The following is a 13,926-nucleotide window of genomic DNA, read 5'->3' on the forward strand; positions in this document are numbered from 1 at the left end:
GTCCTGACGTGATTTCTAAATACAATATTGGCGACGAGGATGGCTGATATCTCTCTCCCACCACCTGCCCCCTTCCTGGCATTACCTGGCGAGCCTCCGGTACCATGGACTCGCTGGCTACATAGTTTTGAAAATTACATCATCGCCTCAGGGCTCGACGACGTGAGCCAGGCTAGGAAGACGGCTCTGTTGCTACACTGCTTGGGAGCAGAGGGTCATCGTGTGCTCGGGACTCTGGGGAACGTCACAAGCTTTGACGAAGCTGTGGGACTTATGAGCACCCATTTCGCTGCTCCACAGAGTGCCCTCCTTCGGCGGTTTATATTCCGTCAGCGACACCAACTGCCTGGTGAGTCTGTGCAGCAGTACGTAGCTAATTTGCGAGGGCTAGCTAGCTCATGCAAGTTTGGCGCGCTTCAGGACGAGATGGTTCGCGACCAGCTAATCGAACACACCAACAACGCAAAGGTGCGTGAGACTCTCCTGCTTGAAAAGACGATCTGCTGCTGTCCAGAGCAATTACCATCGCACTACAGGTTGAGGGAGCAGCTGAGTGTGCTGCTATGCTAAATACACAGCAAGTGGCCACCTCCAGTCAAGCTGCCAACGACTCCTCCCTCTACTCACGGCTGCCCCTCGGGACGCAACCCAGCCAGAGCGAGGCGGGTGCCGACTCCACTGGGGACGTCTTGCAACTGCAACGACGGCGTTCTCGGCCCCGCCCTCAACAGTCCTGTGGTTACTGTGGGTCTCGGTCTCATGTTTCAAGGGCTCAGAACTGCCCTGCCCGTGGCCAGACATGCCGTAGCTGCGGTAAGCACAATCACTTTGCCAACGTCTGTCGATCTTCCACGGCTGGGTCAGAGGGCCACACCCCCAGTCTTCACAAGGTGAGCTCTGGGCCAGTGTCATTCAAATCATGCACAGTCAACATTAATGATGTGTGCATCCCGCTGCTGTTGGACACCGGTGCAGGTGTGTCTCTCCTGAATGTTGATACCTACAGTCAATTTTTCGGTTCACTGCCACTTCCGCACCCTCAGCTGTCCTCTGTGGGTATGGTGACTCCAAAATCGATCTGGTTGGCTCTCTCCAAGTGACTGTCCGCTATGGAACCAAGCTGGTGCCCAATGCAGTTTTTCATGTGGCACGCCGTGGGGCCAACCTGATGGGCCTGGACCTGTTCTCCGCTCTGGGGTTCTCCCTCTTAGACACAAGGGGGGCAGCAATCCTGACTGTTGCCACACCTTGGCAGCAGAAGTGGCCATCGCTGTTTATGGGGCTGGGCTGCCTCTCCGCCTTCGCCCATCAACCTCTCCTCAACCCTGCTGTGAAATCTGTCATCCAACCACTGTGCCGCATCCCGTTGGCTCTCTGTGATGGGGTCTCCGCCGAGCTGCAACAACTGCTGGAAGCTGGCATCATTGAACCGATGGACGCGTCACCTTGGGTCTCAAACCTCGTGGTGGCTAAGAAGCAGTCGGGGGGCCTGCGTGTCTGCGTCGATCTACGTGCAGTAAATAAGGCAGTGGTCCCTGATAAGTATCCACTGCCCACCTCAGAAGAACTCACTGCTCAGTTCTATGGCTCTGAGGTGTTCTCCAAGCTCGACCTCAGACAGGGGTACTTACAGGTGCCCCTCCACCCCAGCAGCCGAAACCTCACAGCCTTTGTGACACATGCAGGAGTGTTTCGCTACACCAGGATGCCTTTCGGTCTCAGCTCCGCCCCTAGCTGCTTCCAGAAAATCATGGTCTCCGTGCTGGCTGGCATACTGGGTGTGGCCATTTATCTGGACAATATAGTGGTACACGGGCCCACCAGTGAAATCCACGACAAGCGCCTCAACATGGTCTTCGCAGCCCTGTCCAAGCACAAGCTAACTCTCAATGCTGAGAAATGTGTCCTCTCTGTGCCAGCCATCGAGTTCGTGGGGTTCCGGCTGTCAGCGAGCAGTGTAACTCCACTACAATCCAACGTGGACGCCATTCAGGCCATCCCTGAGCCCAGCTCGGCCACCCAGGTCGCCTCCTTCCTGGGTATGACAAGTTACTACCTGAGGTTTCTTCCCCAGTACTCTGCGACCACAGCCCCCCTGCGCCAGCTGCTGCGTAAGGACGAGCCATGGGTGTGGTCAAAGGCATGCAGTGACGCTGTGCGTGATCTCAAGACTCAACTGACTTCACCACCAGTGTTGGCTCACTTCGACATCTCCAGCTCCACCTTTGTGACCTGTGACGCATCAGCCACAGCGATAGGGGCTGTGCTGTCTCAAACCCAGAACGGTGTGGAGAAGCCCATCACCTTCGCCTCCCGTGCCCTCAACCTGACCGAGCAGCGGTACTCCGTGGGTGAGCGTGAGGCGTTAGCCTGTATCTGGGCTTGTGAAAGGTGGCACCTCTATCTCTATTGCCGCTCCTTCACCCTCAGGACAGATCACCAGGCCCTGACAGCGCTGCTGTCCACATCTGGGACAGGCCACAAACCCCTGAGGCTGCACCGCTGGTCTGACCGCCTCCGCCAGTACAACTTCAGCCTGCAGTTCACCCCAGGCAGAGACAATGTTGTCGCCGACCTGCTCTCTCGCTCTGTCTCCACCCCAGCTCCACAGACGGACACTGACTGTGTGGAAAAGGACATTGTCCAAATGCTACACACACCCCTCCAGGCCACTGTCTCTCTGCAGGAGCTGAGGGCAGCCTCCGAACAGGACCCTGTCCTCTCCCAGCTCCGCACCTACATCCAGAACGGCTGGCCTCACAAGGTCCCAGAGGAGCTGGCTGCGTTCGCCCGAGTCAGACAGGAGCTCGCCTGCTGGTACGACACCTGCATGGCACGTGGGTTTTGCACAGTGGTCCCAGCTGCTCTCCGTGCACATGTTTTGAATATGGCGCATGAAGACCACCTGGGCATTGTGAAACTGAAACAGCGCTGCCGAGACCTGGTGTGGTGGCCGGGGATAGACAGAGATATTGAGGCTCTGGTGAAGGACTGTTCTGCCTGCCTTGTGAGTGGCAAGACTGGCCACCAGGCTCCCCCACCCCTGCAACCTCTCGCCTGGCCCTCTCAGCCCTGGGAACACCTGCAGTTGGACATTTGTGGTGAGATCCATGGAGTTCCCCACCACCAACGCTTCATGGTGGTCGCCTACGATCTACACTCAAAATGGCCTGAACTCACCACTTCCGGCACTGTGACCTCACCGATCATCATCGACTTCCTGGACTCTCTCTTCTCTCGCTGGGGCCTCCCAAAGACCATCACCACTGACAACGGCCCTCAGCTGGTCTCTGCTGAGTTCACTGCTTATCTCGAAAGCAAGGGCATCCGTCATATACGCACTGCGTACTACCACCCCCAGGCCAATGGTGGCGTTGAACGTTTTCACCAGTCACTGAAGAACGGCCTCAGAGCACACATGGCCCAAGGGTGCTCTTTCACGCAGGCCATCCGTCACACTCTGCTGCACTATCGGGCCACACAGCACTCGACCACAGGCGTCTCCCCAGCCTCTTTCATGCTAGGCCGGGAACTGTGCATGCCCCTTGACAGGCTCCGCCCCTCCACACCCCAGGCACCGCCCTCTGGGGTCAGAGCCTCAGTCACTCGTCAGCAGACGCGGATGAAGCAACGGTTTGACCAGTCAAAACGAACCAGGGTGCCAGGCATCAATGTGTCAGACTGGGTCAGGGTCCGCAGGCCCCACAGGGACAATAAAATGGCTTCATACTGGTCCTCTCCTCTCCAAGTCACCCATCAGCTGGGCCCAGCCACTCACCTCCTCAGCGATGGCACTTGGTGGCACTCCAGTCGTCTACGGAAGGTGTCAGCTCCGCCGCACACAGCTGGTGACACAACCTTAGCCATTCCCTCAGCATGGCGAGACGCCCCGGGGCTTCATGCAGCTCCTACACGGGCCCCAGACATTCCTGGGCCTCAGCTCCCCCTGCCATCTCCCTCCCCACCTCGGCCTGCCCAGCCTCAGGCCGCCCCGCGACCTGTTCGCACACGTTTACGCCCTGGCCACCTAGAGGACTTTGTGTCAACCTTTCATGTTTGAAATCCTGCCGGGGGGGGGGGGGAATGTTATGTCTGCACACATCGACAGTGCTGCATTTCATTTGGTGCTGTTCTATTGTGCTGGGATCGATTGGTGATGCCTGCGGGCTCTGGGTTGTTTGATCGGGTCTGCCTGTGATGCTATGTCAGTCTAAAGGTTGTGTCGAGCGACAGCGCTGTGTCCTGACGTGATTTCTAAATACAATAGTTAAGCCACAAAAAAAAAAAGTTATGCAATTGTGTTGATTTTTCACATATTTAGCCTGGCCTGTAACAGATCAACTTCAGCAAGTTCAGTTAGTGTTTTATTTTTTCCTTCATTGCCTCAAGTGACATGAGCTGATGGACCAACCACGACTGAGATATTGTATCGTCACAGTCGCATTCTCATCGGGAAAGCACCAGACGTCACACCAGGACAAATACACTTCCTGTTGGCTCCCAAAACCAAGTACGCTGATTTGAATGAACTTAATGAGGAATCGTGATTTTCATACGCCGTGGCTCAGCTCTATAGTGGAGAAAAACACAATAATGGACACATGAACTGAGCAACTGCAACATCAAAACATCTAAACCTGCAAAGTTTATTTTCACTATTGCCATTTTGAAAACGTTTGTAAAGCCAAAGTGTCGGTAACACACGCATTTTTTTTCTCAAAAGGGTCATGTTGTTGATTTTGTTTAACACATATTTTCCATACCATCAATCAGAAACATGAACAATTAAAATATGTCTTTGTAGACCAAATTAAAAACCCTTTGTGTCTATAGAATGTGACAGCCAAAAGTCAGTTAAAAGTAAATAATTCAAATTCAAAAATATCAAGTAAAAAAAATGGTCTATCTGTGGCTTACAGAATTTAGTGGAGGGCAAAATACAAACATGGAAAACACTTGAGCCCGGCCTTGCTGAATACTTGATCATAAAAGGTCGTGCTACAAAGTCCTGTCATTGTGTTGGAGCGTCTTTAAATGTATATATCCCAGTTGTTGTGGTTAATCAGCAAGGTTAGTCTTAGTTTAACTATAGTCTGCGAGGATACAGAGTAGAAGGGATGGGTTCTGAGTTATCGTCATGCTGTACTGTGCTAACGAGTAATATGAGCACTTCAATCAGTGGCATTCATATTGTGACATTAGAATTTTTTTTGTTCAAATCAAACTGAAATTAGTAAACACGAATTCCACATCATAAGGGATAGAAAAAGAGGGAATCAGGCACATTTCAAGCAACTTATTCAAAATGTTTACATATATTGCTAGCTGTCATAGGCTTCCACGTGTGACCATCAGTCCCCCCAGGCGCCATGCACGTCTGGACCACGTGGTGGCGCTAGTTTTAACAGACCGCACATGGTCACCGGGAAGACACTTTGTGCCGGGCCAAGCCATTGTTTTCCTATGAGAGCGGCCCAATTTAGAGGCAGAGCTCAAAGGTCAAATCACTTGAATTTAGCAGGTGATGCAAAGGTCATGCTGAACAAGCTATTAGTTAGCATTATCGTTATCACTGGGGTTATCAATTCTCTGATATCCTCTGATATTTTGCTGAGCTATGTCCAAGCCACCTCAAGAAGCTTCAGCAGTGAATTCTATCAATGTATTCTGTCAAAATTACCGATTTAAAGCAGCATGTTGTTTCTGATCACTTATTATCGCAAATAATTGGTAATCTGTAATTTATTTCCCTTTTGAAGTGACCTCTATAACCAGCATGATTAAGTTTTGGTGTCATCACACAAAAAAAGTTATTGTAGATTTACTGTAGATGGCAGCCTTAGACTGAGAAGGTAGTGGTCCTAGGAGTATATGCAGTATATTGAAATATATTTGACTTCTCTCCTTCGTCCTGATCTTTGTGCTTGCTCTCCTATCTTTATTGTGTCTAAAAAGCATGCTCGTCGATTCAATTAATGAGCAAAGCCAAGTATTGACTTCTAATTGGCGGCGGCAAGCTTGTGTCAACATCCTGGGAGGAATTACGCTAATGCAGTCTTTCCCTGAGAGACACAATTGCTCCTTGGAGACAGCCTTTAGGAAACAGAAAGCAACAGAGTGAAACTAAGAGGGCAAATCTAAAGGTGTTAAGACCACAATATATCATATGTTTATGGTGCAGTCATGGCTTTAAGCCTTTACTGTTTCCGCTAAATGTCCCCTGGGAGAGGTTTTGTCCAGTTACATTGGAAAGGCTGCAAATTTCCAGCTGAACCTTGAAACTTGAAACATCTCTGTCTACCACCTCTCCTCTCGCCACACCCACACTTAACCATTTGTGTAACCCATAATCCACCTTTGAGACCAACAAACACAATGTAAGACTGTGTAAGGCCAAAATAGGCCTCCGTTTGTCCATTATAGAGGATTGCAGAGCATGTCATGTATGTGCAGTCTACTTAGACTTGGAGTGAAATCCATACTTACTAGGTTGGGAGATGTTAGAATATCTTCAGGCTTTGGACAAAGTCATATGCAATGATTATCTTTATGAAAATGGGCTGCACCTGTTCTCATGTAAACAATGGGTTAAATGTTGGCCATGGGAATGCAATGTGTAACTTTTGTATGGCCACACTACGTATGCTTTGTGCATTGTAAGTTTTGTATGCTGTATATTTTATATAGATATACTACATATATGTGTGTGTGTGTGTGTGTGTGTGTGTGTGTGTGTGTGTGTGTGTATGTATGGTCATTTGTATTTCTGTAGTTTTTAGTTTAGTAGTTATAAGAATAGTTTTTCTTTCTGTACCATGTTCAGAAAAGAACTATTACTCCGTACACTTCTTATTTACTTTGCGTACTCGACTAAGATAGTCTACATTTACCATAACTTCTTAAGTCATGCCAAGTCAAATTCCTTGAATGTGCAGACTTATTTGGTGAATATGATGGATTCTGATAGATGCCAAATAGTCTTACTTTTGTGTAGCTGAGTTAAACCCAGCTGCTCAGACTATTTGTTGATTTGTTATTGTCATCCACAGACTATGTGAAGTGATTGATAACAGCTGAAGGAGACACAGGAGAAAATCAAAGCTGTGTGTCAACGCGTATTGTTGCTCTTTTTGCAAAGGATTTTTCATGTGCTTTTTGCATGCAATGCGGTCCAAGTGTCCACTTTTTTCAGGCGCAGTTTTTCCTCGTCTGATTCGAGGATGTCTGAATAGTGCAGGGGTCGGGAACCTTTTTGACTGGGAGAGCCATAAAAGCCAAATATTTCTAAATATATTTCATTGAGAGCCATATAGTATTTTTAACGTATAATAAATTAAATATGTCTTACTTTTAATGCGACTTCTGGTGCTGCATGGTTTTGCTGATGGCCTTGTAGTCTGGTTCATACGTGGTGAGGTTGAGCTTCATGCAGGCGTTGAGGCCTCCATCAGTTAAACGTGAGCGTAGGTTGGTCTTAATGTTCCTCATATGCGAGAAAGACTGTTCACATGCATATGTAGAGCCAAACATGGTCAATACGGCAATACTCACACGCTGCATTGTGTGGTATGTCACAGGAAGCTCGTTCCAAGTTTTAAGAATCAGCTGGTCTTCAGGTTGAAGATTTTTAATTTCTGTCCACTTGTGTTCCCTCGCCAGCTCTGCTCGCTGTCGCGCAAGACTTTCCAACTCTCCATTAAGTGACTTGAACTTACTCATCCACATGTCTGATGCCTTCAGGTCAGCAACTTCCAGCTCAAAGTCTCCGATAGAGACCCCGGGGATGCATGTCAGGTCGATTTTGTCCACTGCACACTCATGTGGATGAGTGATGAACTTGAAAAGACCAGTGCGCGCACGAAATTCTCCAAAATGTGCTTTGAATGACTGCAGGAGATTGAACGTAAAGCCAGCTAGCTGCTGGAGATCCAGATGTTGAGTGGAGTCACTTGCTAAGCATGCATCTCTAAATTGTTGCAGTCTTTCAAAGTGCAGAAGACGACCTGTTTCAATGTCCCTGAGAAAGACTTCCAGCTTGCTTTCAAATGCAAACACTGCTTGTTGAAGGGATGAGATTGTATTTCCAATACCTTGCATTTTCACATTGAGCTGGTTCAGATGGCCAGTTATGTCCACGAGATAGTGAAACTGCAGGAGCCAGTCAGTGTTGTCTAGCTCATGATGCCTGACGCCTTTCATTTCAAGAAAAGTCCGGATTTCACTCAGGCAAGCTGCAAAACGGCTGAGCACCTTCCCCCTTGACAACCAACGCACGTTGCTGTGTAAAAGCAGACCGGGACAATGATTCCCAACTTCTTCTAACAGAGCTTTAAACTGGCGATCATTTAAAGCTCGGGCAACAATAAAGTTGACCACTCGAATGACCAGAGACATCACCTCGCCAAGCTCCTGGCCACACGTCTGAGCGCAAAGCGCCTCCTTGTGCAGGATGCAATGAAAACTTAGGATGGCTCTCTTTTCATGTTCACGGAGAAGCGCTACAAATCCTTTGTTCTTCCCCAACATACAGGGTGCACCATCAGTACAGACAGAAATAAGTTTATCCATCGGTAGTTTTTTTTCTTTAGCAAACTCCATGAAAGACATGAATAAATCCTCTCCTCTTGTTGTCCCTTTCATTGGCAAAACAGCCAAGCTTTCCTCACGCAGTGTGTCACCTGCAGCATACCTGGCAATGATACTGCACTGAGATAGATGGCTAACGTCTGTTGACTCATCTAACGCGAGAGAAAAGTATGTCCCGGCGTTTATGTCCTTAATTTGTGTTTCCTCGACTTGATTTGCCATCATGATGCTACGATCGTGCACAGTTCTTGCTGACAGGGGCATGTCTTTTATTCGTTTGATTATCTTGTCTTTATTTGGGAAGTCATCAAACAGTTCATTGGCCACATCAAGCATGAATGTTTTGGCATACTCGCCATCTGTGAATGACTTTCCATTCCTTACTATTGCCAAAGCCCCCGCAAAGCTAGCGGAATTCCCGTCACCTTGCTTGGTCCACACACGTAGTTGCTGCTGACTCGTCTGCACTCTCCGCTGTAGCTCCTCGCATGCCCTTTTCCTGCCGTCCCCCGCTGGAGATTTCGATGCAAATGAAGCATGGTGCGTATCGAAGTGCCGCTTTATATTTGACCGTTTCATCGATGCAATTTTATCATTGCATATTAGACATACCGCAGATCCTGCTCTCTCCACAAATGCAAATTCCTCTGTCCACGCAGCCTGGAATGCACGGTAATCATCGTCTTTTTTTCTTTTCGCCATCTTTTCCGTTACAAGGGTTGAAGCGGATAAACTAGTTGGCTATCTGATAAAATCGATTTCTTCACCTTTACAATGACCCGGACATGCTCGCGAGCCATTGGTTCCCGACCCGACCCACGGGTGACCCGTGACCCGTGAAATTTATCTTCAAAACTAATTTCTGTTTACTTTAAAATGACACAGTATTATTAAGAAATATCACAAGTATTTTAAAATCAGTTCCAAACTGATTTTTTTGAGAAAAAAATAATTTTCAACTCAAAATTGTCTGGGAGCCATATGCCGTCACCGGAAGAGCCATATATGGCTCGCGAGCCATAGGTTCCCGACCGCTGGAATAGTGGGTGCCGTGCAATGTCATTAACTGTCTACCTGATTTTTTTTTCAATGTAAAAAGCCTTCTGAGGTTATAACTGTGATTTAAGGCTGTAGACATAAACTCGACTTGTGTTTGGTAGTTGCACATCTCTCTCTTGTCCCACAGTATACATGACTGAAACATGTTGACGGTATGTGTGTATTTCAGCTGTTTTTTCACATAGCTCTGCATCCTTGTCATGAACAGCACAGTGGATTTTTTTACAGGACTTGCTTGGAATAGTCCTGCCACACTGTCTTTAATGAACAAGAAAACAACATTGTAACATTGTGGACCTGGTTTTACCCTGTTCATGCACACCAAGTGTCCATTGCCTCCAGCTTCCTCACAGCCCTACATTGTTGCCCCAGAAACTAATTAAATGATGACGTGACCTTAATGCTTCCACTGGCAGGACGAGCGTCTGTTAATCTATGGCCATTTATTAGAGACAATAACTGTCGTCTTTATCTACTTAAAGACAGCGGACATTAAGAACGCGAAAACACTTCCGAACATAAATATTTACACAATTCAAAACAGCAGCACTGAGCGAATGCTGTCAAGCCAGACACCGGGATAAAATACGGTGGCTACCCATGTCAGATACCCTTTACTACCCCCCCACCCCCCACCCCCCACCCCCTGGCTCTTTTGCTGACAAAATAGGAACCCCATCTTGTTAATTGAAGAGCTCATTTCCAAACTATTTTCTATCAGGAATGTGTTACTCAGGCACTTCCAGTGTCAATATTTCACAGCCACGGGGATCTCGTAAATACTGCTGGAAAAATATTCAATTAACTAAAACATTCAAATTTTTATTATTTATTTATACAAAGAGGAAAATTGTTTGCCTCCGATAGCATTCACATGTTCTTGTATGAATGGAGCCATTTCAATAACGAGAATTAACACTGAGGGCCAATCATTGTCCTCTTCAGTCATGAGCTCGTGTTGATGAGAGGTTTTCTCACATGGAGAATATCATGTCAAAAAGTGTGAGTTTGTTGTTAACCATATGTGATAGAAAGCCATCCAAATTTCATCCCCAGTGGCCCTTGTAGTAAGATGGAGTACAGGATGTTGTCTCGGGCTTAGACAAATTTGTTAACTGTATTGTACACTTCCGCTTAAAAATATTGACTTCCTTCGGCAGTGAACAGCTACTTCAGAAAATTAGCAAATGTCTGCCAGCTACAGTAAATTGTTTCAAAAAGTGCACCGCTGTCCAGTTTACAGCATCAAACTAAAATCCGTGGTAAAAGTAAAGGCAGGTGTACATATCCCTCTTAGCGGATAGATGGGCTGTTGCTCTGTTAATATTACCAGAAGAAAATTAATTGATGAAAAACTTAAAAAATAGGGCAGCAGATGAGAAATAACTACAGTAATCATCTCCACAGAATGCAATTGTTTACACTGTGATATTTTTACTCTGAGAATGCATGTGTGCTATGAAGAGCTACAATGCAATTGTATATTTTACATACATGTGCAGCATGAACTGTTGTTGTGATGTGTGACTTTAGATGATCCAGTCTCCAAGTAAAGTAAATGTTTTTAATGAAGAATATAACTATCAACAGAAGTAATATACATTTTTTTTAGCATCATGCTATTAATTGTATGTATCATCTTTTTTTAATTGCATATATGTCATTGTGGAATATATGTGGAATATATACCTTTGTAACGTTAGCCTTAACCTACTTTGCTACTGTTGAAGGGATTTGTTTGTTTCTTTTCTTTTACCAAGCATAGATCGTCAGAACAACACGTCTGGAGGGAAAGCCCAGTGCAGAAGCTGTTTTACAGTTACAGCTTTTTTTAACGGCAGGCCTTCCATCAGTCTTTGGCCCCTCAATAAGCTAATAGTTCTAATGTGTGAAAATTGATTTCTAGGGACTTCCAGCCTCCTTCCCCAGCTCTCCCTCATCCACTCTCTTCCCTTCTGTTGCAATGGACCTGAGTAGCCTGGTTGGTTTTTAAACAATCACAATGATTTTTTTTATTTTTTTCTAGTCTAAACCTTGATTTGCAAGTGTGGCGATAAGTGATGCAAGTAAACTGAACGTTGCCGGGTAGTGGCTCTCAGGTGAAAGCGTCATACGAGGCCTTTCAAATCAATGAAAAATGGCGTCATGGAGACTTTCAGAATGGGAATTCATTTCCTTAAAGGCTCCTGGTATTCAAAGCCAGTTCAAACTTGTTGTCGAGATGTCTACATAAATGTTGACTGCAATACACTTCTAAAAAAATGAAACGTGTGTGTGTGTGTGAGTGACATTACAAAGCAATGCTGGATAAAGATGGAGATAAAGGCACAACTCTTTAGCCAGCATGTTGCCACATATTGTTTCTGCTATGTCCAGCTAATCGCTTGGTAATGCTGGATAATGTTGGAGGTATCGGGGCACAAGTAGAGACTCTTTACTGTGTAAAACGTCCATAGTTTGAAATTCTCACTTCTACTTCTGGACTTTAGTTTTCCAGTAATTGCACTTTTTATTTGTTGGTGAAACAAACAATAGTGCAAACATCTATATTTGTTGCTAAAAGTCAGCGGGTTAAAGCAAATGAGGTATTGCACCTTTAAGTCTGGCTCTTCCATGAAGATGGTCTGACATGAAGGACAAAGTCAATACTGAACAACACAGACAATGATGCACACACGAGCTCCTGCTGCAACCAAGTCTTTTGCATTTGAATAAGATACAGAGACCTGGGATGTTAATACACTATAAACTAGTCTAAATGTACATTTTGACATCACAGCTGATAGCAAGCGAATTACTAAAGTTTTAAATTGATCCATTTGTAATGGCCCTCCTTAACACACGTCTCTGTGGAGTTTAAAGAGGCAGCTAATGTTAGTGCGCAATGTCTTTAGAAAATGTACATATTTTTCTTTTAATACCAATGCTTTTCAAGTTTTTCCTTTTCTTTTTGACGTGAGAAAAGACCTTTATTTCATGTTGCAAGAGTAAAACTTCACTTTAACAGTTGCACATGACACCTGCTGTTTAGCTGCGACACTTGCAAGCTTTTTAAATCCTTCTTAAAAACAACAAACCCTGGCGCGGACTGCACGTGTGCTTTAGCTATGACTCACACCCCCCTCCCCCCCACCGCCATCCAGAGGGGGTCTGAAAAGCTGGGAAATGCTGGGAATTCTTTACATCACCTTGTGAATCTTGTGCCTCAAATTCTCCACTTGCCCTGCGCAGCCAAAAGGTCTTCACACTGAGTTTAATTTCACCATATCCGACAACTTTCTGACCCAACCGCCCTGATGTGCACTACTGTCATGCCAGCCCAACCGAGCTGCTAATGGATACGCACCGGGCACCACAACTCGGAACCCGCATGGTGTTATACTAATATCCACGAATGAAGCATTTTGCTGATATCACTCTAAGTTACTTCATATATAAGGAAGACACCTTCAGGAAGGATGCACATTTTTCAAGAGAAAGTATAGACTCTAAATAAACATACTAACTAAAATAACACATTTAGGGCAGCAGCAGCACATACCGTGAAATTGATGGAGATAGAAAATATTTTTTCCCCCCTGAAAGCTGCACGAAGGAACTTAAGAGTTAAAGGTACAATCAGCAATGACGTACTTCGCCACGTCTATGTGGAGGATCGAGACAGGACGAACGCTGTGCTGACAAGAATCAGGGAGTGTCTCACCATTGGGTCAACTTTGTGTATTTGTTTGAGAAATGTAGACAATTGAAAACCTAAAAATGAACTGAAAGTGTTGTGGTATTGGCTGGTTTTCTCATTTCTCATAAAAAAGTGTTTTTTTTGTTGTTTTTTTTTTTTTACACATTCTGACCAAAACTACAGCTAAAGTTGGTGAATTGCCGCTGTGTGCATCAGTTGTGGGCTATTCCTTTACAGATGATTGTTCTTCATTGTATCATTTCTATCTTGGTTGTGCTATAGAAACCTCTGGAAACCTCCAGCAGCATAGTGCACATACATTGATGGTGCATGCTGGTGATAAGAGAATGATACCCATGACAAGTTACCTTGGAGTTATTAGGTTTCAACCATGAGCTACACCTTCCATATGTGGCTGAAGCTGGACATTCAAAAACGTTGAAATGGGGACAAAATGCTGCTAATATGAAAACTCAGTACAGTCAGTCTTTCAAAACTACAATACTCTGAATGCATGTGATGCCTTGTACTCATGTGGAAACCCCTTTCTTTCGGTGGAGCTGGAATTAACATGAGATGATGTGTGGAATTCAGAAAACTAT

The sequence above is a fragment of the Lampris incognitus genome, chromosome 1 (genome assembly GCF_029633865.1).
Source record: "Lampris incognitus isolate fLamInc1 chromosome 1, fLamInc1.hap2, whole genome shotgun sequence".
NCBI classification, from domain to species: domain Eukaryota; kingdom Metazoa; phylum Chordata; class Actinopteri; order Lampriformes; family Lampridae; genus Lampris; species Lampris incognitus.